The 26,885-nt window shown below is 39.6% G+C and overlaps 1 pseudogene; it reads left to right on the forward strand.

Annotated features, from left to right (window-relative positions):
- Window positions 1-979: 979 nt before the first annotated feature.
- Window positions 980-24,123, forward strand: LOC141499455 (uncharacterized; annotated as a pseudogene).
- Window positions 24,124-26,885: the final 2,762 nt, after the last annotated feature.

The following is a 26,885-nucleotide window of genomic DNA, read 5'->3' on the forward strand; positions in this document are numbered from 1 at the left end:
TGGGCTTTGTGAGGAGAACCCTGAGATCCTTAGCCTAAATATAATGAATTCTCCACTCTTCCCTGCAGTTCTGGGGTGGAGTGGATTCAAACAGCAAAATTCAGGCATTATATGGACTCTGGGAAGGTTATCATTTTTTACTTCCAACATTTCCAAACTGCATGTGGTTGTCAGGCTGCTCTTGTTCCTCCTCAGGACCAAGACTACCAGGATATACTTATCATGGTCAAGGCTATGAGTCCTATAAAAACCTTTGATTTCATAGAGAGGATGGACCTGTGAAAATTCATAGAGAACTGGAACAATGAATTGGGCCCTCCCCTTCCCCATCCCACCTCTGGTGCCCTTCATGAAAAAGAAAAACAAAGCTAAGGTTGTCTTGTAATGTGTTGCTGTTCAACTGGGTCTGACTCTTCATGACCTGCTGTGTTTCCTGATAAAGATGCTGGAGAGATTTGCCATTTTTTTAATCCAGGATTAAGGCAGAGGTTAAGGGACTTGCCCAGGGTCATGAAGTTAGTAAGTGTCCAAAGGCACATGGGAATCCAGTCTTCCTGGTTCTAGGCCTAGCTGCTCTATCCATGATTATCCAAGGCAAATGCTACCATATGGAGGCCTCAGAAAAATGCTTCATAGAAATACCTAAATCTGAAGCTCAATTAAAGTTAACGATCTTTAACTGGTTGCTGGGGATACAAAACAAAACAAAAGCTAGTCTAGTCCTTAAGAAAATTAGATTCTTTTGTGAAGGAACTAGATGAACCCAAATCAATATAAAGTAATTTCCGAGGATGGAGGGAATCTCTAAGAGCAAGGCCTCTGGAAGGAGGTAACACCTGAAGCTGAGTCGTACAGGGAGCTACAGTCTCCGGGGTGGGGTGGGTTGGAGGTGGGGGTGTTGGAGCAATGTGAGGACCGAGAACATGTTAGGAACCGGGGACAGCCAGCGCAAAGGACAGTCGCTAAGGAAGGAGACAGAATGTCTGGGACAGAGAACCGCAAGGAGACCAAGATGGCTGGGAATTATAAGGGTATGTGAGAGGAGTCAGGCTGGAAAGATAGGCTGGAGCCAGTTTAAATGCCAGAAGAAGTCTCGAAATCTCACCTCCGAGCCCGCTCGGCCAGAAGGGAAACCTCTGAGCACCTGGAGGCGAAGTTCAAGAGGATGTTCAAGTCCCACAGCCAGAAAGGAGAGCCTCTCACCTCTCCAGTGGCGGCCAATAGAAAGCCCAATAAACACTTAAAATAACACTTAATACAACACTTAAAAAGGGGATGGTGTCGGGACAGCTAGGTGGCATAGTGCATAGAGCACTGGCCTTGGAGTCAGGAGTACATGAGTTCAAATCCAGCCTCAGACACTTAATAATTACCTAGCTGTGTGGCCTTGGACAAGCCACTTAACCCCATTGCCTTGCAAAAACCTTGGAAAAAACCCCTCAAAGCAAAGGGGGTGGTGTGGACAGAGATCCGATTCCTAAATCCTCCTACCTACAGAAAGCTGGGATTGGAGGCGGGGCTAGGGCAGGAGGGGGCGGGCAGCAGGGTTGGGCCTGGGATTGAGGAGTGGGCCTAGGGCTGCGGTGGGTCTGGGTTTAGAACAAAGTGGGGAGATTGGACTAGGGTTGAAAACTGGGGCTAGGGCTTCGGTTGGTGGGTGGGGCTGGGCCTAGGGCCTGGTTTTAGAGCTGGATGAAGGCAAGTCCAGAGTTCTCAGCACCTAGATTGTGATGCCAGCCTTGCTGTTAGTGACATTCGGGCCTTGAATTTCCTTGGAACAGATCCCAAGGAGTCGGGTCTAGGTAAAGTCCTGGAGAGCTGGGCTTTCAGGATTGCCAGTGGTCCTGATTTGCAACCCTTTCCTGGGACACAACCTGTCCCTGTCAAGGCTCCAGATTGAGAGTCGGTTCTCTACAACCTGCCAGTTTCCCTAAACTTTCTGTGACCCGAAGCCGAGTCTCTCCTTGGAGGAGTGAGTGCTGCCCACCTAGGGAGCCAAGTGCACACCGGCCCGGGTCTGTTGGAGGATTTGTTATCTCGGTGGTGAGGCAGTTGCAAAGTCAGTTTAATAAACGTTTATTAGATGCCTAAGATAGACCCAGACACTGTACTAGGCACTGAATTCAGATATGAAAAAGACAGTTCCTGTCCTCAAGGAGTTTACAATCTAATGGGATAGTGGAGGTGGGTGGGGAAAGAATAGGGGTTAAAAGCACCAGTGGAGCTGAAATGAAGCTGATCTGCTGATAGAAATAGAAGATTACCTGGAAAATTCTGAGCCTTCAGTCAATCAACAAATATTTATGAAGATCCTCTTGGGGATAGAAAAAGAGACAAAAAGAAAATCCTTGTCTTCTAAGTGATTATACTCTAGTGGGAAGACAACATGCAACAAATAAATATAACAAATTATATGCTGGATAAATAGTAAATAATTAACTACGAAAAGGCACTGGAATTTCTTAATTGGGAAAGTCTCCTGTAAAAGGTAGGATTTTTTTCTTTGTTTTTTTTTCAGGGCAGTGGTGGCTTGCATGTCACACAGCTGGGTGATTGCTGTGTGTATGGGGCCGGATTTGGGCTTGGGTGCTCCTGGCTCCGGAGCTAGTGCTCCATCCACTGCACCACCTGACCATACCTACAATTATTACTATTATTTTTTAATTTTAATTTTTCTCTCCCCTTTACTTTATTGCTTATGACAGTCTATATTTTGGGGGAAGAGGTATTTTGTTTACTCTTAAGCAAGAATATTTTTATTAACGTATAAAAACATTTGTACAAAATAAGAATGAATAAATAAATTTAAAATTAAAAAAGCAAATAAATATAAACAAATTATATGCTGGATAAATAGTAAATAATTATGAAAAGGCACTGGAATTAAGAAGGGCTGGGAAAGTCTCCTGTAAAGGGTAGGATTTTTTTTTTCTTTGATTTTTGCAAAAAACAGTGTATGTTGGAGTATATAGATGAAAACCAAGCATGTCTCTCTGCCCCCACTTCTCTCCATTGAGTTTTGGTAAATTCGTTTGTCTATATTTAATAGAATATGAGCACCTTGAGGGCCCAGACCTCCTCCTTTTGTACTGTATACAGTTAGTTCCAAGTAAGAGAAACTGAATAAATGCATATTGACTGAGCCCCTATAAAGTAGGTGTTCTTGGCAGCAGTGGAGTTGGGCAAAACTTTGGAAGGGATTTGGCTGAAGGGTTCTTGAGCTTCCAAAAAAACCCAACAAAAAAACCGAAGACACTGAGTCCTTTGCATAGCCTAGAGCGGCTGAAGAGAAACCTCGGACTTTGCACTTTGCAGAGGAGACTTTCCGGGGATCTGTGGTCCAGCAGCACTTCCATCTGAGACCAGCTCCCTCCTTTTGTGAGCACATCCTGAACCCTCGACCTGGGGCTAAGGGTGAGTCCTTATATATAAAGGTATGGAAATACTAGAGGCTATCCTCATTATCATCATCACTATCATTAACAATAATAATATCATCCTAGAGGCAATAGGGAGCAACTGAAGGTTTTTGAGCAAGAGAAGAGTGATGTGTTCAAACTTATGCTTTAGAAATATCAGTTTGCCCCCTTTGTGAAGGATGCCTGTGGAGAGCGGGGAGAGACTAGAATCAGGGAGAGCACTCAGATCCAATAATCCAGGCAAGAGGTGAAGAGGGCATGAATTTGAGCATTTTAAGTGGAGAGAAGGGAATAGTACGTGAGAGCCTTATGAAGGTAGTTGGCAAGACTTTACAATTGACTAGTTGGGGGTCTTGGGAATACAACATTTACACAGTTAAATAGAACAGAATTTGAGGAGTGAGAGGGCACTCTCAGGATCAGGAAAGGCTTCCAAGAGGAGGAAGCACCTTAGCCTTGGAGGATGCTGGAGGTTCCAAGGGGTAGCACAAGTCAGTGAGTATCAACTTCTTTACTACTGTAAAAACCAGGACTAGTTGTCCCCGCTTCATAACTGCTGCAGCTGCTGGATATAAGGAGAGCTTCATTAACCAACAGAGACAGGATCTCAGAGCTATGACTTGACTCAAAGAGACAGACTCTATCTGGTCCAAAGAAAACCATTTAATTTTAATTAAGTGAGCTCCCCAGGTATTGCCTTGAGGTGCACATAACTTTTAATGGGGATTAGGGGGAAGGGGAGAGACTGGGGGAATTGATGAGCTCAGTAGTGTTAGACTCTTCTGTTCTCCTTTTGGGGTTTTCTTAGCAAAGATATTAGAGTGGTTAGCCATTTCCTTCTCCAACTCTTTTTATAGATGAGGAAACTGAGGCAAACAGGGTTAAGTGACTTGCCCAGTCTTAAAGCAGAACCTCTGCACTAAATCCACTTTGACACCTAGCTTTATGTCATTTAGAAATTTGATAGATAGCTGACACCTGTTAATGTTTGTCTTTCATTTTCTTTTTTCTTTAAGATTTTCTTTATTTTGAGTTTTACAATTTTTCCCCTAATCTTCCCCCACCCCAGAAGGCAGTCTATATTAGTCTTTAAATTGTTTCCATAGTATACATTGATCTAAGTTGAATTTGATGAGAGAGAAATCATATCCTTAAGGAAGAAAAATAAAGTGTAAGAGATAGCAGAATTACATAAGATAACTTTTTTTTCTAAATTAAAGGTCTTTGGTTTTTGTTCAAACTTCACGATTCTTTCTCTGGATACAGATGGCATTCTCCATCAAAGATAACCCCAAAATTGTCCCTGATTGTTGCACTGATGGAATGAGCAAGTCCATCAAGGTTGGTCATCACCCCCATGTTTGCTGTTAGGGTGTACAATGTTTTTCTACTTCTGATCATCTCACTCAGCATCAGTTCATGCTTCCAGGTTTCCCTGAATTCCCATTCTTTGCCACCACAAACAGGGCCACTATGAATATTTTTGTACAGGTGATGTTTTTACCCTTTTTCATAATTTCTCCAGGGTATAAACCCAGTAGTGGTATTGCTGCATCAAAGGGTAGGCACATTTTTGTTGCCCCTCGAGTATAATTTTTTTTAGGTTTTTGCAAGGCAAATGGGGTTAAGTGGCTTGCCCAAGGCCACACAGCTAGGTAATTATTAAGTGTCTGAGACCAGATTTGAACCCAGGTACTCCTGACTCCAAGGCCAGTGCTTTATCCACTGCGCCACCTAGCTGCCCCCCCCCTTGAGTATAATTTCAAATTTCTCCCCAGAATAGCTGGATGAGTTCATAGCTCCACATTCAATGTATTAGTGTCCCAGATTTCCCACATTCCTTCCAACATTGATCATTGTCCTTTCTGGTCATATTGGTCAGTCTGAGAGGTGCGAGGTGGTACCTCAGAGATGCTTTAATTTGCATTTCTCTAATAAGTAATGATCTAGAGCAGTTTTTCATATGACTATGGATCGCTTTGATTTCCTCATTTGTAAATTTCCTTTGCATATCCATTGTCCATTTGTCAATTGGGGAATGAATTTGTTTGTCCTTCATTTTCAAAGATCGCGACATTAGGGAGAAGATGCCATGACAAGCACATGAATTGGATTTGAGTGAGAGGGTGCCATGCTAAGTCACCAGCCTCACTTACTCCTCCAGGGCCAGATATGACTCAAGACACTTGGAGATGACTCTGGAGGTGACTTGCTCAAGTTCATGCAGCTAGTTAAGAGTCAAGAGTCTGAGACTGAATTCAAATTCCCATCCTTATGACTTCAAAGCCACTACTCTATCCACTGCACCACCTAGCTGCCCCAGCTGATGCCTGTTTGGCCTTTATCAAACTGATGAGGAGAGATAAACAAAAAAAAGAGGAAGAGAGAAAAAAGCATCAGTAAAACACTGAAAATATAGCAATGAGAATAGAAGCAAGTTCAGAAGATGACCCTAAAAATAGTCTTGTTATTATAGTGTTTAATTTAATATGCATTAAGAAAACAAATACATGAAATTTCACAATTTTATATAAAAACTTATTTTTTCTTTGTATGCTGAAACATTTACTTTTGTTGATGTTTATTAAGTTAATAAAAAAAATTTGATGTAAAAAATGGTTCCAACACTTAAGCTATGATTTAAATCAGTTGTTGAAAACCTATGGGCTCCAGAAGAATTGTGACATTTGGAAATTTGATAGATAGCTGATATCTATTAGGCTTTTATCAAAGTCACTAATAAAATGGATAGCAAGCAGGATAGCAAGCTCCAGGGGTCCCTGGAGCTCCTCAGATCACAGATTATGGAATTTCAGAGTTGGAAGAGATCTCAGTATCTATCTGGAATAACCATTAAGGGGAGGGAAAGAGAGGGAAGTCAAAGCATTAAGCATTTATTAAAGCAGGCACTTTACTAAGTGTCAAGAATATGCAGAATGAATGAATCCTGCCAGTCAAGGAGTTCACAGTTTGTCTTGGGAGACTGTCACCAGGTCCAACACTCTTCCCACTGTACCACAATGACTCTGATACCACAATTCATTACAAATTGTTCTTGATGAAAAATGGGGAGAGAGATGAGCAGGATACAGTCCAAGCTGACTGACTGGCTGGACTTTTCATTAATAGTTTAATGCCAACACATTAGGTTTCTATGTAAAGCACTAGCAATTTTCTTGTACTCTATCAGACACATCTGGAATATACTGTGTTCAATTCAGACAATGTTTAGCTTGGAAAAGAGAAAATTCAATGGGGATATGCTTTCTTCATATTGATCTCAAGGATTTTCACATGGAAGAGAAACTACATTTATTCTGTTTGATCACAGAGAGTAGGAATAGGAGTGATGACTGGAAATTTTGAAGAGGCAGATTTAGGTTTTGTGTCAGGAAAAGCTTTCAGACAATTAAATTTTTCTTATACTGAAAATGGGGGTACTTGGAGAGGTGATGGATTTCCTTCACTGGTAGTCTATAGGAAAAGGCTGATTATAATGTAGTAAGTACTCTACTTTTGTAAGATCTCTCCTATATCCCCCCTTTTCTCCTGACACTTCCACCACCTTGCTCATGCTCAAATACAGTTATGCTTTTAATCTGAGGGGTTTTGATCATCAAACTGTGGTTGTGGAAATTTATTGTAATTTACTGGAAATTTGTGTTATGGAAATGCTTATTTTATTCCATAATTTGAAGAGACAATACATTTTTTATTTTTTATTTTTATTTTTAGGTTTTTGCAAGGCAATGGGGTTAAGTGGCTTGCCCAAAGCCACACAGCTAGGTAATTATTAAGCGTCTGAGGCCAGATTTGAACTCAGGTACTCCTGACTCCAGGGCCGGTGTTCAATCCACTGAGCCACCTAGCTGCCCCATATACAATACATTTTTAAAAAAATTAACCCATGACAGGAGTAACTGGGAAGTCTCAGGGTGTGATCCTTCAGTTCTACATATTCTCCAGAGTTTTGCTCAAAAAAGAAGGGGATGGAAACCAAACCTTTGGGGATCTCAGATCCTTCATCTTCAAAATGAACTTCTCTGTCTGGTTACCTTTTTTTCCCCTTTAGACAGAAATCTAAAAACTCAATTCCTAAACATCAAGAGAGAGGAAGAGGGTTCCCATTTGGACAGTGCTATGTGGATAGGCAAGGCACTGTTCCCAAAAATTCATGTTTGTAGTATTAGAAAGTTTGTGGATTTAGGTTCTGTGGTTTTTTTCTGAGTGATTATGCCAAGATGGGGGATTTTCAGCTATTTGACCTCCATTTAGGTTTGGAAGTATACTCTTGTCACTTCTAATATTATAATACATTGATATACTACAATTTATTTAGCCGTTTCTCAAGCATTGGCCTTATATGTTGTTGCCAAGTTCCCTTCCCACTCTAAAACTCTGTGATTATATGGAAATAAATCATAGCTGAGCTGTACTGTTGCTATCTGTTAGTTCTCCACTGAGTTTCTGAGGAAGGGTTTGTTAGCTATTTTAGTTTCTTATAAGAGGGACCTTTTTCAACTCCTTTGAAAGTCAGATTCACAGTATCCAGCTTGAAGCTCTTAAATATGCCTTTTGAATTACTTTTTTCTGTTCCCAACTACTTCTTTCTGAATTCAGTTTACTCTTTGAATTGTTATGAAAATTCCTTTCAATTCCCATCACCCCCTGGGTCACTACCTGAGTTCAGGTAAAAGGGAGCTTAATCCCTACCACTTGGACAATGAAGCTAACAACTTTTCCTCTTGCCTGCAAAAGAACTGCTGCTCTCCCTACATTACTAATTTTTTCCAATTTTATATATATAATATATATATATATTATATATATATATATATAATATATATATATATATATATATCTGTTAAATGGGGATTGGGAAAGGGATCCCTTTGTGATGCCTGTTAAGCAGTTGTAGGGAGCAGGAAAACTTTCACATGGAAGGTAATATATGAACTGAATCTTGAAGGAAGAGATTTTTGGGAGGCAGAGGAGTAGGGAGAACATTTAGTCCAAACCTGGGGAATGACTCTGCCCAGAGACAGGGGATGGAGTGCTGTGGGTCAGGCAGATTTGACTGAAGAATAACAATGTCTCCTGAGAACGAACGAGAGAGAGAGAGAGAGAGAGAGAGAGAGAGAGAGAGAGAGAGAGAGAGAGAGAGAGCGCTAGCCTAGAAGTGAGCTTGGGGTAATGCCCAGGGTTAGAATGAGTGTTAAGGATGACAAACCAGCAGAAGAACCTTAGAAAGAGCAGTTAGGTAAGAGGAGAACCAGGAGAAAGGAAATGTCATTAAAAACCCAGAGGAGAGAGTACCCAGAAAATGTACAACAGGATCAATGTAGCTAATAGGTCAAGGAGAATGAGGATAAAAGAACATCATTTGGGAGAATTAAGAGATTCTATTGGTGACTTTGGAAAGAGCAGTTTCATTTTGGGGGATAAGGTTAGAAGACAGATTCTACAGGGTTAATGCAGTGAATGATAGGAAGAAAGGAATGAGAGGAAGAAAGTACAGGTAGCAAGGGGAGACAGCTTTTTCTAGGAATTTGGCTTAGAAAGGAAGAAGTCATATAAAATCGTGGCTTGAGGTGATGGTAGAGTCTAATGAAAATTTTTTTTTTTTAGGTTTTTGCAAGGCAAAAGGGGTTAAGTGGCTTGCCCAAGGCCACACAGCTAGGTAATTATGAAGTGTCTGAGACTGGATTTGAACCCAGGTTCTCCTGACTCTAGGGCAGGTGCTTTATCCACTGTGCCACCTAGCTGCCCCAAGATTTTTTTTTTTAAGGATGAGGAGAGATGAGTATATATTTTGTTGTTGTTTGTTCTTGGTTTTTGAAGAAGATCATGACATGGAGGAGGTGATACCATGACATGCAAGTGAGTTGGGGGTGGGGGGGAGGCTGTGCAAAGTCCCCAGTTTCACTTCTCATGAGCTTTCTAGGTCCAGTGGCTAGATATAAATCAGGATTCCTGGGGGTAGCCCATGTTTGAAAACAGTAGAGAAAGCGCCAGTAAACGGGGAGAGATTGAAGATTTGAAATGCACACACACACACACACACACACACACACAAATATATATATATATATATATATATAGAGAGAGAGAGAGAGAGAGAGATTGCAATTTGCTGAAGAAAAATCAAGAATGTAGTCAACTGTATATGTAGAGGGCTTGGCTCTGGTGAGGAGAAGGGATTTGTTATTGTTGGATATTAGAGGACAGGAGTCAAGAATGGAGATAATTTCATGGGATTTTGAAATGAAGAGAATGGAAGAAGGAGCCTAATAGCCTCAGTAAAGATAGAAGTCAGATTTTTAGCTGAAAGAAGAGGAGGAGGAGAGGCGAAGTTGTAGATAAGAGGCTTGAGAAGGGTTTCAAATAGAATCTGTGAAGAGTGAGATAATGAATCTACTAGAGATTAAAAAAAAAGCCTTTCCTTGCTCCAGTGACGGCCCAGTGAATTTAAAATGTAATTAGGCATCCCAGTTATGTGACTTCCTACAAGTCCTTTCAACAGCCCATTAGCATGGGCAGAGGAAGAAGGTGGAGGGAAATCCAGGTTGAGGTTTCACAAAAAGATGGGCTGTGATAAGACAAGGAGTGAGATTTTGAGAGCAGATGATACTGTAGAGTTGGAGTCAGAATTGGAAAGGGAGGAAAGTGAAATCAGAACAAGGCTAAAGATCCAAGAATCTGCTGGAGGACAGAGAGACTGGAGGTCTTAATGATGGTGAAGGATAGGGTTAGTAAGGGGTGATGCAAAGAGAGAGAGATGGAATGATAGGAGGTAACGGTAAAATAGAGGAATTAGAAGTGATATTTCCCACTTTGTAGAACCTGGGCTTTCCTGTGTTCGTTTAACTTTATTAGCTTTAGACATAGCTAGATTTAAATTATCTTTATATTTAAAATGCAATAGTTTCTCCCAATCCTTATCCACTATTCCTCATTTGAATATTTGAATGTTTTTCCTCCCTTCTTCCCTTTTAAAAACACTGCTCTCCCTACTGTCTCTTAACCCTGTTTCTCCATTTTGAAATTCTGGGCTCTTCTTGAATCCTTCCTTTCTGAAAATGTACTAGTGAGCTCTGGTGCTTTCAAGGCAGTCTGAGTCTTTCTTCCTGTCCATTACCAGCTGCTGAGTCTTTTGGATGAAAAGTGAATAAAAGAGCTCAGTGACCTTTACATTCTGAGCTCAATCTCGACTCCTCTTCCTTAGTCTGTCTGGCACATTTTTGTTTGCCAAGTCTACAGTTTGGAAGCTCATAGAGTTTTTTCCAGAAGTAAATCTGAACTTTTTTCCCAGGAATTTGTAAAAGGTTCTTCCTTTTTTTTTTTTTTGGAAACAACCAACTAGAGTTTAGCTTCCTGGACAAAGAACTTGTTAGAAACTTTGTGTGCTGTTCTTTGGAGCTTTTCCACAACCCTCTTGTCAGCCCTGATAAGAATAATGGACATTTGCATCCTTTAAGTTTGAGGGAGATATTCTATGGGGTAATTCCTCCAGGTTTTTGTAATCTAAACTCCATTTGGTCTAGCTCCTTTTTTTTTTTTTTTTTTAGTTTTGAATCTGTCAGTCTTTATTTTGTTTCCATGTTGTACACTGATCCAAATTGAGTGTGATGAGAGGGAAATCACATCCTTAAGGAAGAAACTAAAAGTATAAGAGATAACAAGATCAGACAATAAGATATCTGGTTTTTTCCCCCTAAGTTAAAGAGAATAGTCCTTGAAATTTGTTCAAACTCCAAGACTCTTTATCTGGATACAGGTGGTATTCTCCATTGCTGACAGCCCAAAATTGTCCCTGGTTGTTGCACTGATGGAAAGAGCAAGTCTGTCAAGGTTGATCACCACCCCCATGTTGCTGTTGGGGTGTGCAGTGTTTTTCTGGTTCTGCTCATCTCACTCAGCATCAGTTCATGCAAATCCCTCCAGGTTTCCCTGAAATCCCGTACCTCCTGGTTTCTAATAGAACAATAATATTCCATGACATACATATACCACAGTTTGCTAAGCCATTCCCCAATTGAAGGACATTTACTGGATTTCCAATTCTTTGCCACCACAAACAGGGCTGCTATAAATATTTTTGTACAAGTGATGTTTTTACCCTTTTTCCTCATCTCTTCAGGGTATAGACCCAGTAGTGGTATTGCTGGGTCAAAGGGTATGCACATTTTTGTTGACCTTTGGGCATAATTCCAAATAGCTCTCCAGAAGGGTTGGATGAGTTCACAGCTCCACCAACAGTGTAATAGTGTCCCAGATTTCCCACATCCCTTCCAACAATGATCATTAAACTTTCTGGTCATATGGGCCAGTCTGAGAGGTGTGAGGTGGTACCTCAGAGAAGCTTTGATTTGCATTTCTCTAATAATTAATGATTTAGAGCAATTTTTCATATGGCTATGGATTGCTTTGATCTCCTTATCTGTAATTTGCATTTGCATATCCTTTGACCATTTGTCAATTGGGGAATGGCTTTTTTTAAAAAAAATATGACTCAGTTCTCTGTATGTTTTAGAAATGAGTCCTTTGTCAGAATCATTAGTTGTAAAGATTGTTTCCCAGTTTACTACATTTCTTTTGATCTTGGTTACAGTGGTTTTATCTGTGCAAAAGCTTTTTAATTTAATGTAATCGAAATCATCTAGTTTCTTTTTAGTGATGTTCTCCAGCTCTTCCTTAGTCACAAACTGCTCCCCTTTCCATAGTTCTGACAGGTAAACTAGTCCTTGATCTTCTAATTTGGGTCTAGCTCCTTCTTTACCCTAATTCTTCATCCCTTTGGAGGACTTTCTAACTTAGCCACAATTTCCTTTGTTTGAATGTGAGTTATTTTTTGAACAAGATAAATACTACTAACTGTGCAAAACTTCCTAATAATTAGTGCTATCCCAAAGTAGGAAAGGTGGTTGATTCCTCTTTGTTGATCTCCAAATAGAGTTCTTGAAGGCTGTAGCAATAACATGTTGTTTCAGGAATCAGTGGTGTTTTGAGGATGTGGCTGTGTATCTCACCCAGGAGGAGTGGGAATATCTGACCCTGCTCAGAGGTGTCTTTACAGAGATGTGATGCTGGAGAATTATGAGAACATGGCCTCACCAGGTAAGATCTTTTCCTGGGACAAAGACCTGAACTTCTTAACTGTCTGTTTTATGATTAATTACGGGTCCAAAAGATTTGGGTGAATTAGGGTTACTCAAGTATTCAGGGATGGAGAATTCTTGATCTTATACTGATACAGAAAAGATAATTTCTTTTTCCTGTTCCTTGACCATACAATGTTCTATTCAGAAGTATTTACTTCCATGACTTCCCTATGAACTTGCACATTTCCCATCCTCTGAATTCCCTCTAGGAGAAATAGCCTCACTGCCTTTGACCCAGAACTATCACCAAGATACAATTTGGGGGCGGCTAGGTTGCTCAGTGGATAGAGCACCCGCCCTGGAGTCAGAAGTCCCTGAGTTCAAATCTGGCCTCAGACACTTAATAATTACTTAGCTGTGTGGCCTTAAGCAAAGCCACTTAACCCCATTGCCTTGCAAAAAAAAAACAAACCAAAAAAAAACCCAAGATATAATTTGGACTTACCCAGAAGTGAGAGTTTCCCTCCATTTCTAATAAACTGATGATGTAAGCTAATAGTTTCCAGGACCAAGGTCATTTTGACTGGCATGACCTCATTGGGTAGTACTGTCCTGGAATTCTTCCAGAGAGAAGGGCTTTTCTAGGTTTTGTTACTGAAGTCTCTCTGGAATGGTTCTTTCTTCTTCCTTCCTAGTGTCTATTGATCCAAGGATTGGGTCTGAGCTTGGGTTGGCCCTTTTAACCCAAGTTAAATCAGGCCCTATTTTCTTTCTCAATACAAGATTTCTTGTATCTAAACCTGTTGTGATCTTCTGGGTGAAGCAAAGAGAAGAGCCATGGGTCCTAGACATGCAAGGAACTGCCAAGAGAGAGACCTTGAGAGACAGCTGCTCAGGTGAGTTAGTAGGTGGTGAATTTTTCCTTCCTTTAGTCTTGTTTGTTGTTTCATCATTTTTCATATGAGGAAACTGAGGCAAACTGGATTAAGTGACTTGCCCAGGGTTACACAGTTAGTAAGTGTCTAAGACCAGATTTGAACTCAAAATGTGGGTCTTCTTGATTCCAGACCCGATACTAATTTGCAAAGCATCTATACTATGTTCCTTAGTTTGCTGGGTGGTTTTAGAAACAAAGAAAATAAAAGGTATAATCCTGGCCTTGGAAGAGTCCATTCTTAGATTTGGGTAGATGAAAATGAAATAATTAGGAAACAGTTGTTGGCACCATATGGAACAAGTGTAAAGCAAGACATTACTAGTGAACATAAGTGCCAAGAAAATGTAGGGCTAATCAGGGCAGACTAATTGGAGATGACAATTGAGTTTTGTTTTGTAGGAATCATTGGACAACAGAGGAGGAAGAATATTTTAGCTGGAAAGAACAAGAAAGAGGAATGATTTAGATGGGAAAATGAAGGAGTAAAGTGGGGATGAGGGAAAGAAATTAATCAAGTAGAATGTTCAAGGTGGGAAAGTTACCTAACATAAAATAGTGACAAGCTTTGAGGGAGGGGACAGGTAGAGGAATTTGGGTTGGATTAGTAAAATGAATCAGGAAATCCACTCAGTACTTTCTCCTCTATAACAATGGAAGTTATTATCTTATTAACCATCTACAATGCCTGTGGGAGGATTCAAAAAGAGATAAAAGACTGTCCCTGCCTTTGAAGTCATCATCAACAAACAAAAAGGCACTAGCAATATTATTCTGGCATCTCTGATTAGTTCATCATCAACCTGTGACTGTCTAAAGGAAGGACTTGTATGTAATTCTATGACAGAGGCCACACAAAGAATTTGAAAATTTCTCTGACCCATGTAATCAGACTTAGGATCTAGCTTTTAGATGGTCTTTAGGGTCAAACTGGGGGAGATCTTAGTGATTCTACTGACTGTCATCATCAATATTTTAAGTACATGACCCATTACAATTCTAAAATTGGATTTTTTCCCTCCCTTTAAATCCTTATTATGGTAATGTTGATCAATCAGCTTAGTAAACTCTGGGTAGTGTATTTTGGCCAAAGAGGAAGAGGCAGGGGGCGGAGACCTGGGAAACTCTCTCATAAATTGCAAGTTTAGAGTAGAGCTAAGATGGCGACAAGAGTAGATCTGGTCTTAGGCGCTCTCTCACAAATCTTCTAAACTAAGGACTTTAACTAAATTGTCAAGAGACAGAACCTACAGAGGGACCCAATGAGGCAGTTCTCCTACTCAAGGTAACCTGGAAAAGAGCAGAAAGGCTCTGCTCCCTGGGTCAGAGGGGCGGCCCCCCAGAGGGGTGGCCTGCCAGAGCTAAAGAACTTCAGCCTCCTGGAAGCAGCCCCAGGGCACTGGGAGCCGGGGCTCGCAGCAGTGGGGGAGTTTCCTGAGCTATGCCCCAGGGAGCACCGGGCACAAATTGGGGGAACAGCGGTGGGGGGGCACCTCTGCCAGAGGGAGCACATGAAGTCCAGCCCTCAGGGCACACAGCTATCTGCTTGGCCACCGAAGCCCAGATCCAGCCAGTAAGCAGGAGCCCCCAGGGCATGAGCCCATTGAGCTGAGGGAGGGGAGTGAAGAAAGAATGCAGACCTCTGTCCTCTGCCCCTGGAACAGGACTCTGGGGCTCTGAACACATTCAGATCCTGATTGTAGTCTAGGCCCCCCCCATTGAACAGCAAGGGCCCCCCACCTCAGCCCTGTGGCAGAGGGGGGCGCATATGGTCCATTCACAGACCAGGAGGGAGGACAGAGCCTCACACACTGAGACCCTTGTGGGAGTGTCCCAAAAGCTCAGGAAGCACCCCAAAAACAGGATTAGTCTGGGAAAATGAGCAAGCAGAGAAAAAAGAGGAACACCATTGAGAAATATATTATCTATGATCCCAAGAGGGATCAATATACTCAGTCTGAAGATGGGGAAGCATGGGCTCCTGCATCTAAAGACTCCAGGAAAGGCAGAAATTGGGATCAGGCTATGGCAGAGCTCAGGAAAGACTTTGAAAATCAAGTGAGGGAGCTAGAAGAAAAACTGGGAAAAGAAATGAGAGAGATGCAGGAGAAACCTGAAAATGAGGTTAGCAGCCTGGTCAAGGAAATCCAAAAAAATGCTGAAAAAATGGCATGCTAAAAACCAGCTTAGGTCAAATGGATAAAACAGTTCAAAAAGTTATTGAGGAGAAGAATGCTTTGAAGGGCAAAGTTGGCCAGATGGAAGAAGAGATGGGAGGGCTCTGTTAGGAAAACAAATCCTCCAGACAAAGAATAGAACTCAGGGAGACTGATGAATTTCCAAGAAATTAGGACTCATTACTTAAAAACCAAAAAAATGAAAAGTTGGAAGAGGATGTGAAACATCTCATTGAAAAAGCAACTGATACGGAAAACAGATTTAGGAAAGATAATTTAAAAATTATTGGAATGCCTGAAGGTCATGATCAGGAAAAGAGCCTTGACATTATTTTCAAAGAATTGCTACAGGAAAATTGCCCTGATATCCTAGAAGCAGGGGGCAAAATAGAAATGGAGAGAGTCCACCGATCCCCCTGAGAAAGAGACCCCAAAGAACAAACCCCTAGGAATATTATAGCCAAGTTCCAGAACTCCCAAGTCAAAGAGAGGGTGTTACAGGCAGCCAGGGGTATCACACAGCCAGAGTCAAGATCACACAGGATTTAGCAGCAGCTGCATTGAAAGCTCATAGGGCTTGGAATATAATATACCAGAAAGCAAAAGAGCTTCGAATGCAACCGAGAATAAACTACCCAGCAAAACTGAATGTCCTCTTCCAGGGAAAAAGATGGACTTTCAATGAACCAGGGGAATTTCAAATGTTCCTGTTGGAATGGCCAGAGCTGAACAGAAGGTTTGATCTTCAAATATAGGACTCAGGTGACGCATGGAGATTGGAGGAGAAGGGGAAAATATGAGGGACTTGATGATGATGAACTGCATGTATTCCTGTATAGAAAAATGACACTGATGATACTCATATGAACCTTCTCAATTAACAGACCAGGTAGAGGGAGCTTTTGTGGATGAAGCACAGGAGAAAGCTGAATTTGAAGATAAAAATGTGGCGTAAAAATGGAGTCAATAGAAAAAGGGGAAATGTAATGGGAGAAAGAAAAAGGAGAGGGGGGATAGGCCAAGATATTTCATATAATAAGATTTTTCTTTATTACAATGAGCTATTGCAATGATATGGAAGGGGGGAATGAGGGAATCTTTGCTCTCATCAGAGGTGGTTAGGAGATGAAACAGCATATATACTCAATGGGGTATAGGCATCTGGAGTAAGAAGTGGGGGACAGGGGGAAAGGGGGTGATGTGAGTGATGGAGGAGACGATGGACCATGGGGGGGAGAGTGGTCAGATATAACACATTTTCTTTTTTACTTCTTGCAAGGGGCTGGGATTGGTTGGCCTGTCCGGGACCATAGGGCCAGGTGGATGCTGGGCCTAAGGGGTGGTATGGGGGCTCAGGCAGGGCCTCTTGGCCCCAGGGCCAGGGATCTGTCTGCTGCGCCACTCAGCTACCCTACAGCAGAGTCAGAGTGAAAGGAGAGAGAAAATATAGTACATGGTAGTGGAGAAATATGAAAGGAGGGAGTTGTGATCAGTGGTGGCAATGGTGGGAAAATATGGGAATGACTTTTATGATAGATCATAAAGAATGTGATCCACCCATGATAGAGCTGTTGGTGTTGGAACAAAGACTGAAGCACATTTATTATTATTATTACCTTTTTTGGGGGGGGTGCAGGGCAGATGGAGCTGGGTGGCCTGCCTGGGGCCGCATAGCAGGGTGATTGTTGGATGTCTGAGGACCTGGGTGCTCCTGGCTCAAGGACCAATGCTCTGTCTGCCACAGAGCCACCCCTACTATTATTACTATTTTTTTTAATTTTGTGTCTTTTTTTTTTTTTGGTTTTTGCAGGGCAGTGGGGTTGGGGTGGCTTGCATGTCACACTGCTGGGTGATTGTTGGGTGTACAGGCCCAGATATCCGCTCAGGTGTTCCTGGCTCCAGGGCTGGTGCTCCATCCATTGTGCTACCTGGCCTTACCTACAATTATTACTATTTTTTTATTTTAATTTTTTTCTCTCCCCTTTGCTTTATCTCTCAAGAGAGTTTATATTTTTTGGGGGGAGGGGTATTTTGTTTACTTTTAAACAAGAGTATTTTATTAATGTATAAAAACATTATTTGTACAAAATGAGTATAAATAAATATTAAATATTAAAATAAAATAAAAAAGAGGAAGAGGCAAAAGATTGTAGCTATCTGAGTAGAATTCCCTATTTAGCTAAACTGAATATTTGACTCTTAAAACACCTGAGCTGTATCTCAGGCCCTACTAATATGCTTTTTTAAAAGAGTTCTCAGGGGCTGTTAGGTGGGACATTGGATAGAGCACTAGCCCTGGAGTCAGGAGTACCTGGGTTCAAATCTGGCCTCATACACTTAATAATTACCTAGCTGTGTGGCCTTGGGCAAGCCACTTAACCTCATTGCCTTGCAAAAACCTAAAAAAAAAAAGAGTTCTCAGAGATTCAATAACTTGGAATTCTTCTTCCACCAAACTTGCAGCTCTTAGCCCAGTAGGCTTTATGATCATAAGTTTTCAATGATCTTACTCTTTATTGTAGATACTTCTACTTGCTTGCTATAGAAATAAGATTCTCTGGTTGGTAAGCTCCCAGATTCTTTTTCTAGATGGACCAGAGTGCTGGCAGTTCTTTGGTCTTGCATACAGTAGTACTTTGTAAGGACAGATTTCTTATTTTGTCTACCTTCAAAACTTCTTATTACCGGATGTTTGATTATATTGAATTATCTAGTTCTATCTACATTAGATCTGGAACATCCTGTGTATTTTTATTTATCATTCTTTGAATTTAGAACCCTGAACTGTCTATTCCAAAAGTTTGTGAGTAGGAATCTTTCTAGAGTCTCTCCCATGATACCAAAACAGCTATGTGTAATTCATTTTCCCATTCTCTTTTCATCCCTGATCATGTGTATTACACCATGACCACCAGGTGGCCCTAAGTATGCTCTTTGTCTTAAGACTACAGATTTCTGAGTCCTTTTCAAAGAATTCTTTGAATTCTTTTATTCAGTTCATTTCTTGTTTACCCATGGCCTGTCATATTCGGCAGCTTTCCTATTCCCCTATTTGAGCAGCTTCCCAATCTAAGAAAAAATTTTTCTCCTTGAATGGATTCTTTCCCCATTACTAATTAACCATACCTAGCTTTTGTTAAACCTTTGGGATCTTCAGAATTTCATAATAACCACTAAATGTATGTGGGCTTTACAGGTTGCAGTTACTTGTTTAAATAGTTCAGGGAGAATTTGTTTCACTTGTATGCACATCCTTTTTCTCAGGCTTCTTGATTTTTACTAATGTCTTCTTGAAACAGACAGCCTTTTTAGGAAGATATTTACATCAATAGAATACCTTCTCCTACCTGTTAAAATATGGTATTATTGCTATGACTAGCACCTTATAACTTTTTTTCAAAAAAAAGTGTCCATGCTAAAAAGTATGAGGTGTCTGTGAAATCTATTAGCTTTTCTCATTCCTTCTTCTCAAAACATGCTGTCTTATAGTAGAAGGTATATTGGTTTAATTTGGAGAGTCATAATACATTTTTTGTAGCATTTCTCCATTACTTTATCCTCAATAGCTGATGTTGGTATGAAATAATATTTCATGAACCATCTTTCTTTTGCTACAACTTCCTTTTTTCTTTGGTTTCATTTATGGCAAGAATGTCAAGATTAATGTTATTCACCTCTCTAACATATGACCACTTTGCTGGCCTCTGGTCTAGAATGTCACATTTAGAGAACCAACAAACTCTGTGATTCTTAACATCTTCTCTCCTGATCATGTCAGCATCCCTTCAGAAATAGAGCTACACATTTCACATTTTTCTTTGTTGCTGTGGCCAGAAAAACTCATTAGCTGGTAATCAGCTACTGATGATGGGTTTCTCCATAACTTATGAGGTTGAACCTTGGAAGATAGACTTGTCTATTGACAGAGCTAGCCATCCTAGAAATTCTAGCATGGTAAAGGTTGGAGAGTTTACATTCAAATTCAGCTTTCATAGTCTTTGGAAACCTAGAGTCATGTCCATAGCACAGTGATTCATCAGAATAAGACTGGAGGAGCTGAACAATTTAATTCTAAATATTTAAATACATAACTGAAATCTCTATGGGCAATACGAAATAGAAATTGCATTGATACCAACTATCATCTTTTTATTCAGAAGATTAATATAAGATAATTGGGAAAGGAAAAAGGAACAAACATTTATTAAGTGCTGGGAACTTTTGTAAATATTTTACAGATTTTCATTTGACCAATTGCCACAAAAAGGACCCCACTAGAACCCAAGAATCTCCATAGTCATTCAATACCTGACTTGCCAAACACACACATCACTAGTTGGAATATAAACTGACTTGGGACTTGAATACATATGCTCTTAAAAACTTTAACTCAATCTTACTGTCCTTACTGCCTTCCTGAAACTCCTTTGATTCACAAGTAAATTCCCTGAACAAACTATTTAAACTTACTTAGTGCCTTTATGTCTCTTCTCCTTTTCTAAATCTTCTGCAAAGTGACTTCTGCTGTCAACATTTAACTGAAACAGCTTTTGCCTGAGTTACCAGTCTTCCCTTAATTGCCAAATCCAATAACTTTCTTTTTTCAGTTCTTGTTCCTGATCTTCCTACAGTATTTGACCCTGCTGACTACTTTCTCTTCCTAGATACTTTTTCTATGGATTTTCATGACTTTGCTTTCTCTTGGTCCTCTTCTTACCTGACTGAATATTTTTCAATGTCCTTTGTACGTTTTCATCTTATACATGCTAACTGTGGGGTAATTCTCCTAAGGTGCTGTCCTAAGTTTTTTTTTTTTTGTTTGTTTGTTTTTTAAGATTTTTGCAAGGCAAACTGGGTTAAGTGGCTTGCCCAAGGCCACACAGCTAGGTAATTATTAAGTGTCTGAGGCTGGATTTGAACTCAGGTACTCCTGGCTCCAGGGACAGTGCTCTAGCCATTGTGCCACCTAGCCACCCCAGGTTTTCTTTTAATATTCTCTTTCCCCCAAATTCTATATCTCTTCTGTAGTTCCTTGTTACTTCCATTCACTGAAGTTCACAACTTTGGCATCATCTTTCCCCACCTCACATATCCAATTAGTTGCCAAATCTTGTAATTTCTTTCCCCACATTGTCTCTCATTTGTCTTCTTTTCTCTATTTACACAGCTATCACCCTAGTTCAAATCCTCTATCTTGGACTATTTCTTTTTTTTTTTTGGTAAGGCAAACGGGGTTAAGTGGCTTGCCCAAGGTCACACAGCTAGGTAATTATTAAGTGTCTGAGACCGGATTTGAACCCAGGTGCTCCTGACTCCAGGGCCGGTGCTTTATCCACTGTGCCACCTAGCCGCTCCTTATCTTGGACTATTTCAATATCCAATTGACCTCTCTGCCTCATCTCTCCCAATTCCAATCTCTACACAGCTCTCAGAGTCTCTTTCCAGGAACATAGATCTGATCACATTATCCCCCTGTCCCCATACATTTAAATGCCAATGGCATTCTCTGATTTCTATGTCTTCCTATTGGCTGAGCCCCATGGCTAGAATGATTTCCCTTTTCATTTCCAGTTTTTGTTGGGTAAAGCAATAGGGTTAAGTGACTTGCCCAAGGTCACATAGCTAGGTAATTATTAAATGTCTGAGGCTGAATTTGAACTTAGGACCTCCTGACTCCAAAGCCAGTGCTCTATCCACTGAGCTACCTAGCTGCCCCCATTACCAATTTTTTTTTATGAGTTCCTTCCAGATCCAAAACAATTATCACCTTCTGCAGGAGGTCCTTCCTAGTCCCCTTTAATTAATAGTGTCTTTACCTCTAAGATTACCTTTTATCTATTAAGTATGTAGCTTGTATGTGTCTATTTGTATGATGTATCATACAAGTTACATGAGGTGTGTCTAGCTATACTCTATGGTGCTTCACCAATCTTTTCTGGTTGTATGAATACCTATTCACTCTCTGGGCTAGCATATTCACTGCAACTTGCCCTCACCTTGGCATTTAAAAGTTAATTTTCTTTGGGATATACACATTATATTCTAGCAACTTCCTTTCTGATCAGATGAAATTTTATATTTTGTATTTATTTCTTCAGATTGTCATAAAAGAAATGAGGAGTTGAATTTAAAGGAAGAAATTTTTTTATTAAAGACTTTATTTTGAGTTTTACAATTTTTCCCCTAATCTTACTTCCCTCCCCGTACCCCCCACAGAAAGCAAACTGTCAGTCTCCACATTGTTTCCATGTTGTACATTGATCCAAATTGAGTGTGATGAGAGAGAAATCATATCCTCAAGGGAGAAACATAAAGTATAAGAGATAACAAGATCAGACAATAAGATATGAGTTTTTTTTTCTAAATTAAGAAATAGCCCTTGAACTTTGTTCAAACTCCATGGTTCTTTCTCTGGATACAGATGGTATTCTCCATTGCAGAGAGCAAATTTTCCCTGATTGCTGTACTGATGGAAGGAGCAAGTCCATCAAGGTTGATCATTACCCCCATGCTGCTATTAGGCTGTACAGTGTTTTTCTGGTTCTGTTCATCTAACTCAGCATCAGTTCATGCAAATCCTCCCAGGCTTCCCTGAATTCCCATCCCTCCTTGATTTCTAATAGAACAACAGTGTTCCATAACATACATATACCACAGTTTGCTAAGTCATTCCCCAATTGAAAGACATTTACCTGATTTCCAATTCTTTGCCACCACAAACATGGCTGCTATGAATATTTTTGTACAACTGATGTTTTTACCCTTTTTCATGATCTCTTCTGGTTATAGACCCAGTAGTGGTATTTCTGAATCAAAGTGTATGCACATTTTTGTTGCCCTTTGGGCATAGTTCCAAATTTCTCTCCAGAAAGGTTGGATGAGTCCACAGCTCCACCAACAATGTAATAGTGTCCCAAATTTCCCACAACCCTTCCAACAGTGATCATTATCGAAAGGAAGAAATTCTTGAAGAGATGGAATCACAATGGATGCTATCAGAAAGACTCACCCAGGATGTTCTCAAGGCTCTGAATGTAGTAACTCTGATGGGTGGGTTGGAAATTTAGTGAAAAAACTGGAAAAGATAACAGTGGAAAATTTAAAGAATTCTCTTCCCCAGGAGAATGGTTTTAAGCCAATGGCAATGACAGCTCCCACTGGGGAGAAATGTACTGAATTTGGGAGAAACTGTTGCCCTAAATTCAAATCAGAGAGTCCCTTAAGGAGAGAAATCCTATCAGCATGATACGTTTAGCTAGTGCTTTAAATGGAATTTACAGAGTAGCAACCCTCAAAATACCAACAAATCTCAAATTCCTTGTGAACATAATGAGAAAGGTTTCGGTCAGAGCTCAGTCCTTAATGAGGATAAAATAATTTCCATTGGAGGAAAATCCTATGAATGTAGTCATTGTGGGAAAACCTCCTGTCACAATTCCAATCCTAATCATCATGTGATTTGTGTTGAAGAAAAGCCCTATAAGCAAAGTGTATGCTGGAAAGATTTCAGTCAGTTCTCTAACCTTATTGTAGATCAGGAAAACAATCAAAGAGTCTTACAAATGTGAGGAATGTGGGAAAGCCTTTAACCAGAGAGCACATTTTATTCTAAGGCAGAGAATTCATAGTGGAGAGAATCCATTTAAATGTAGTAAATGTGAGAAAGTCTTTAATCAGAGTTCCAGTCTTACTCATTATCAAAGAACACATAATATAAAGAAGCCCTTTATCTATAATGAATGTGGAAAAACTTTTAGTACTGGTTCCTCTCTTATTCAGCATCAGAGAGTTCATAATGGAGAGGAAACCATATGGTTGTAATAAATATGGAAAAGCCTTTCCATAAGGTCTCACACCTTATATGCTGTCAAAGAATTCACACTGGAGAACAGCCTCATGAATGCAATATATGTGGGAAAGCCTTCAGTGATCACCCAGTCCCTATTCAACACTGAAGAGTTCACACTGGAGAAAAATCTTGTAAGTGTAAGGAATGTGGGAAAATTTTCAATCAGATTTCAACTCTTATTAAACATCAGAGAATATATAGTGGAGAAAAACCCTATGAATGCAATAAATGTGGGAAAGCCTTCACTCAGAGTACATACCTTATTTATCATCAAAGAATTCATACTGGAGAGAAATTTTATCATTGTAATGAATGTGGGAAAGCATTCAGTGTCCGCTCATCCCTTACTCAATATCATAGAATTCACACTGGAAAGAGACCCTATGAATGCAATGAATGTCAAAAAACATTTAGTAATCGTTCATGCCTTATTAAACATAGAATTCATATAGGAGAAAAGCCTTATGAATGTAACAAATGTGGGAAAGGCCTTACCCAGAGTTCTAACCTTGTTCAACATTAAAAAATTCATACAAGAGAAAAAAATTCCATGAGTGTAATATATGTGGTAAGGCATTTAGTGAGCATTCCATCTTTATTCAAGATCAAAGAATTCACCCTGGAGTCCAAAGCAACCTTATGAGTGTATGAAATGTGGGAAAATTTCAGCCAGATGTCAACCCTTATTAAACATTACAAAATTCATAGTGGGGAGAAACCTTATTAATGCAATATATATATATATATTATGGAAAAACTTTCAGCAATCATTCAGAAGTTATTAAACATCATAGAATTTACATGAGAAAATTCTAGTGAATGTGATAAATGTGGGAAAAACTTTAGCTTATTCAACCTTATAGAATTCACACTGGAAAGAAACCTCAGGAATGTAATTAGTATAGTTAAGCCTTGGGAGGGGGAGAGGAGGAGCATACTAGAGTGAAACCCTATAAATGTATTGAATGGAACAAAGTTTTTAAACTAGAAAGCATACTTCACATGACATCAAAGAATTCATACTGGAGAGAAACCTTATACATGTAATGAATATGTGAAAGTCTTTAGACAGTTCTAATCTTATTTTTCATCAAAAAGTACATAACAGTAAGTGCAATGAATGTGATGAAATTATTAGTGTACACTCATACTTCATTCAACAATAGAAGATTCTTCTGGAAAGAAACCTTATAAATGTATGAAAGCCCTCAACAGAAGAACGCAACTATGCGACTCAAAAGTCAAACTAGAGAGAAGCCCTATAAATTCAGTAACTATGGAAAGGCCTTTAATCTTGACTTTCCCCTCTTTTTTTTTTTTTTTTTTTTTTTTTTTTTTAGGTTTTTGTAAGGCAAATGGGGTTAAGTGGCTTGCCCAAGGCCACACAGCTAGGTAATTATTAAATGTCGGAGACTGGATTTGAACTCAGGTCCTCCTGACTCCAGGGCTGGTGCTCTATCCACTGCACCACCTAGCTGTCCCCCCCCCAATTAGTTTTTTAATAAATGTTTTTGTCATATTTGAAAACAATGATAAGTGTAGGAAGAGCTTCTCTTATAATTTCCCTATTTCACCATTGCGGATAAGGAAATTCATACTAAAGAAAAGACTCTGAAGATAAAATAAATGAAGTGGTAAAAGCTGAAATAAGATTATTCATAATTGGAGAATGAAATAGATTGGGTGGAGAAACTTGACTTTTGGTAAATCTCACATGGTACATCTAAGCCACAACAAGCAATATATCTCTTGTATCACTTCTTTGAAAAAAATTCATTTAGAGCAAGAGTAATTAAGCTAGGGTTCATGAATACTCAAGGAGGTCTACAAATAGGTTTCAGGGTATCTCTAAACTTCGATGGGAAAAAATTAAATCATTATTTGTAGTAACTGAAATTTAGTATTTAATTTATGAATTAAAAAACATTATTCCAAGAAGGCATCCATAGGATTCACCAGATTTTCAGAGGGGTCTATGACACAAAAAAGTTAAGAACTTTTGACTTAGAGTAATACCAAAGGAAAGTTTTCTGGATTTAGTTTCCTCATTTCGAAAATGAAGGGATTGAATTATATAACTTAGAAGGTTCTACCTTTAGGTCTGTAATCATATGATCTTGGTATATATTTCTTGTTGATATTTGGTACTGGGATATATACAGCAGCTCATCCTTGCTTTGCTAGGTCCTCCTCACAACCACTCCCATGATCGTGGTAAGATTTAAATCTTTAGTTATAGGTTGCTTTCTGAGAAATCTTTATATCTAGAGTTTTCTTTTTCTTTGAGCTATAGATTTTCAAAACTTTTATTTCTAGGTCATTTTGAAGGGGAGGGAATCATTACCACACAATCTATCTACATTCTGCCTTTTTCCTGAAAACCTTTAATTTCACATTGTGACTCATTCCTGCCCTTTGCTTCAGAGGCCAATTTAGCACCTCAGCTAAATTTTCTGCTTCCTTAAATTCACTCTCTTTGTACCCCAAAACACTGCCATTAGCTTTAGGAATGAGGATACTTATGTGGATGATTCTTTCACCTTGATATCACTGTTCATTTCTGCTCAGATTGCACAACCTCCCTCAATCTCTATAATCTATTGTCAGTCTACCTTGATTACCCTTTGTCATTTTACAGTGAACACTTTGACGGCCACCATAGGAAATAACTTATTTTTCAGCTCTCCTAGTGCCTCACTCTTACAAGATCCCTTTTTTGCCTTCATCATGACTTTCCATCCAACACCACTCCATCCAATCCCAAAGTTCATTGACAATAAGCAAGTAATTTTCCTTCTTTGGGCTTCAATTTCCATTTTTACCTCCTTAATATAAGTATTCCCCAAGAATATTTTTATTGACCCCTTTTTTCTCTTGGCTCTCACTTGGCAATGCCATCTTTTCCTCCTGAAGCAACCTTTGCACAGATTTATCCTCAACATGTTCATTTCCTGCTCATTTTTCAAATTCTAGACACATCTTCACAATGTTCCATTGAAAATTCAATTCATAAACATTTTGAAGGATCATAGATTAAGAAGAACTGAAAGCAATCTCAGATTAACTTTTTCAAACTCCTTTGATGGATGAAGGAATAGAAGCCAGAAAAGTTTATAACCTAACCAAGCTCATTTATATTTAGGAAGTAGCAGAACTGGATGTAAATTGGATTTCTCTTGAAACCAAAATGAGAACTCTTTCTAGTAGCAATCAGTCAGGAAGGAGGCAGCCGGATAGAGTGCTAGACTTGGACTTAAAAAGACTTGAATTCCAGTCCTTCATCAAACATTAGCTACAAGGTCTTAAGGAGGTAACCTAATAATAGCACTCATCTTCTAGGGTTGTTGTAAAGATTAAATGAGATAAATCTTAAAGCACTGTATAAATGTTAACTATTAATATTAT

The sequence above is a fragment of the Macrotis lagotis genome, chromosome X (assembly GCF_037893015.1).
Source record: "Macrotis lagotis isolate mMagLag1 chromosome X, bilby.v1.9.chrom.fasta, whole genome shotgun sequence".
Lineage (NCBI taxonomy): Eukaryota > Metazoa > Chordata > Mammalia > Peramelemorphia > Peramelidae > Macrotis > Macrotis lagotis.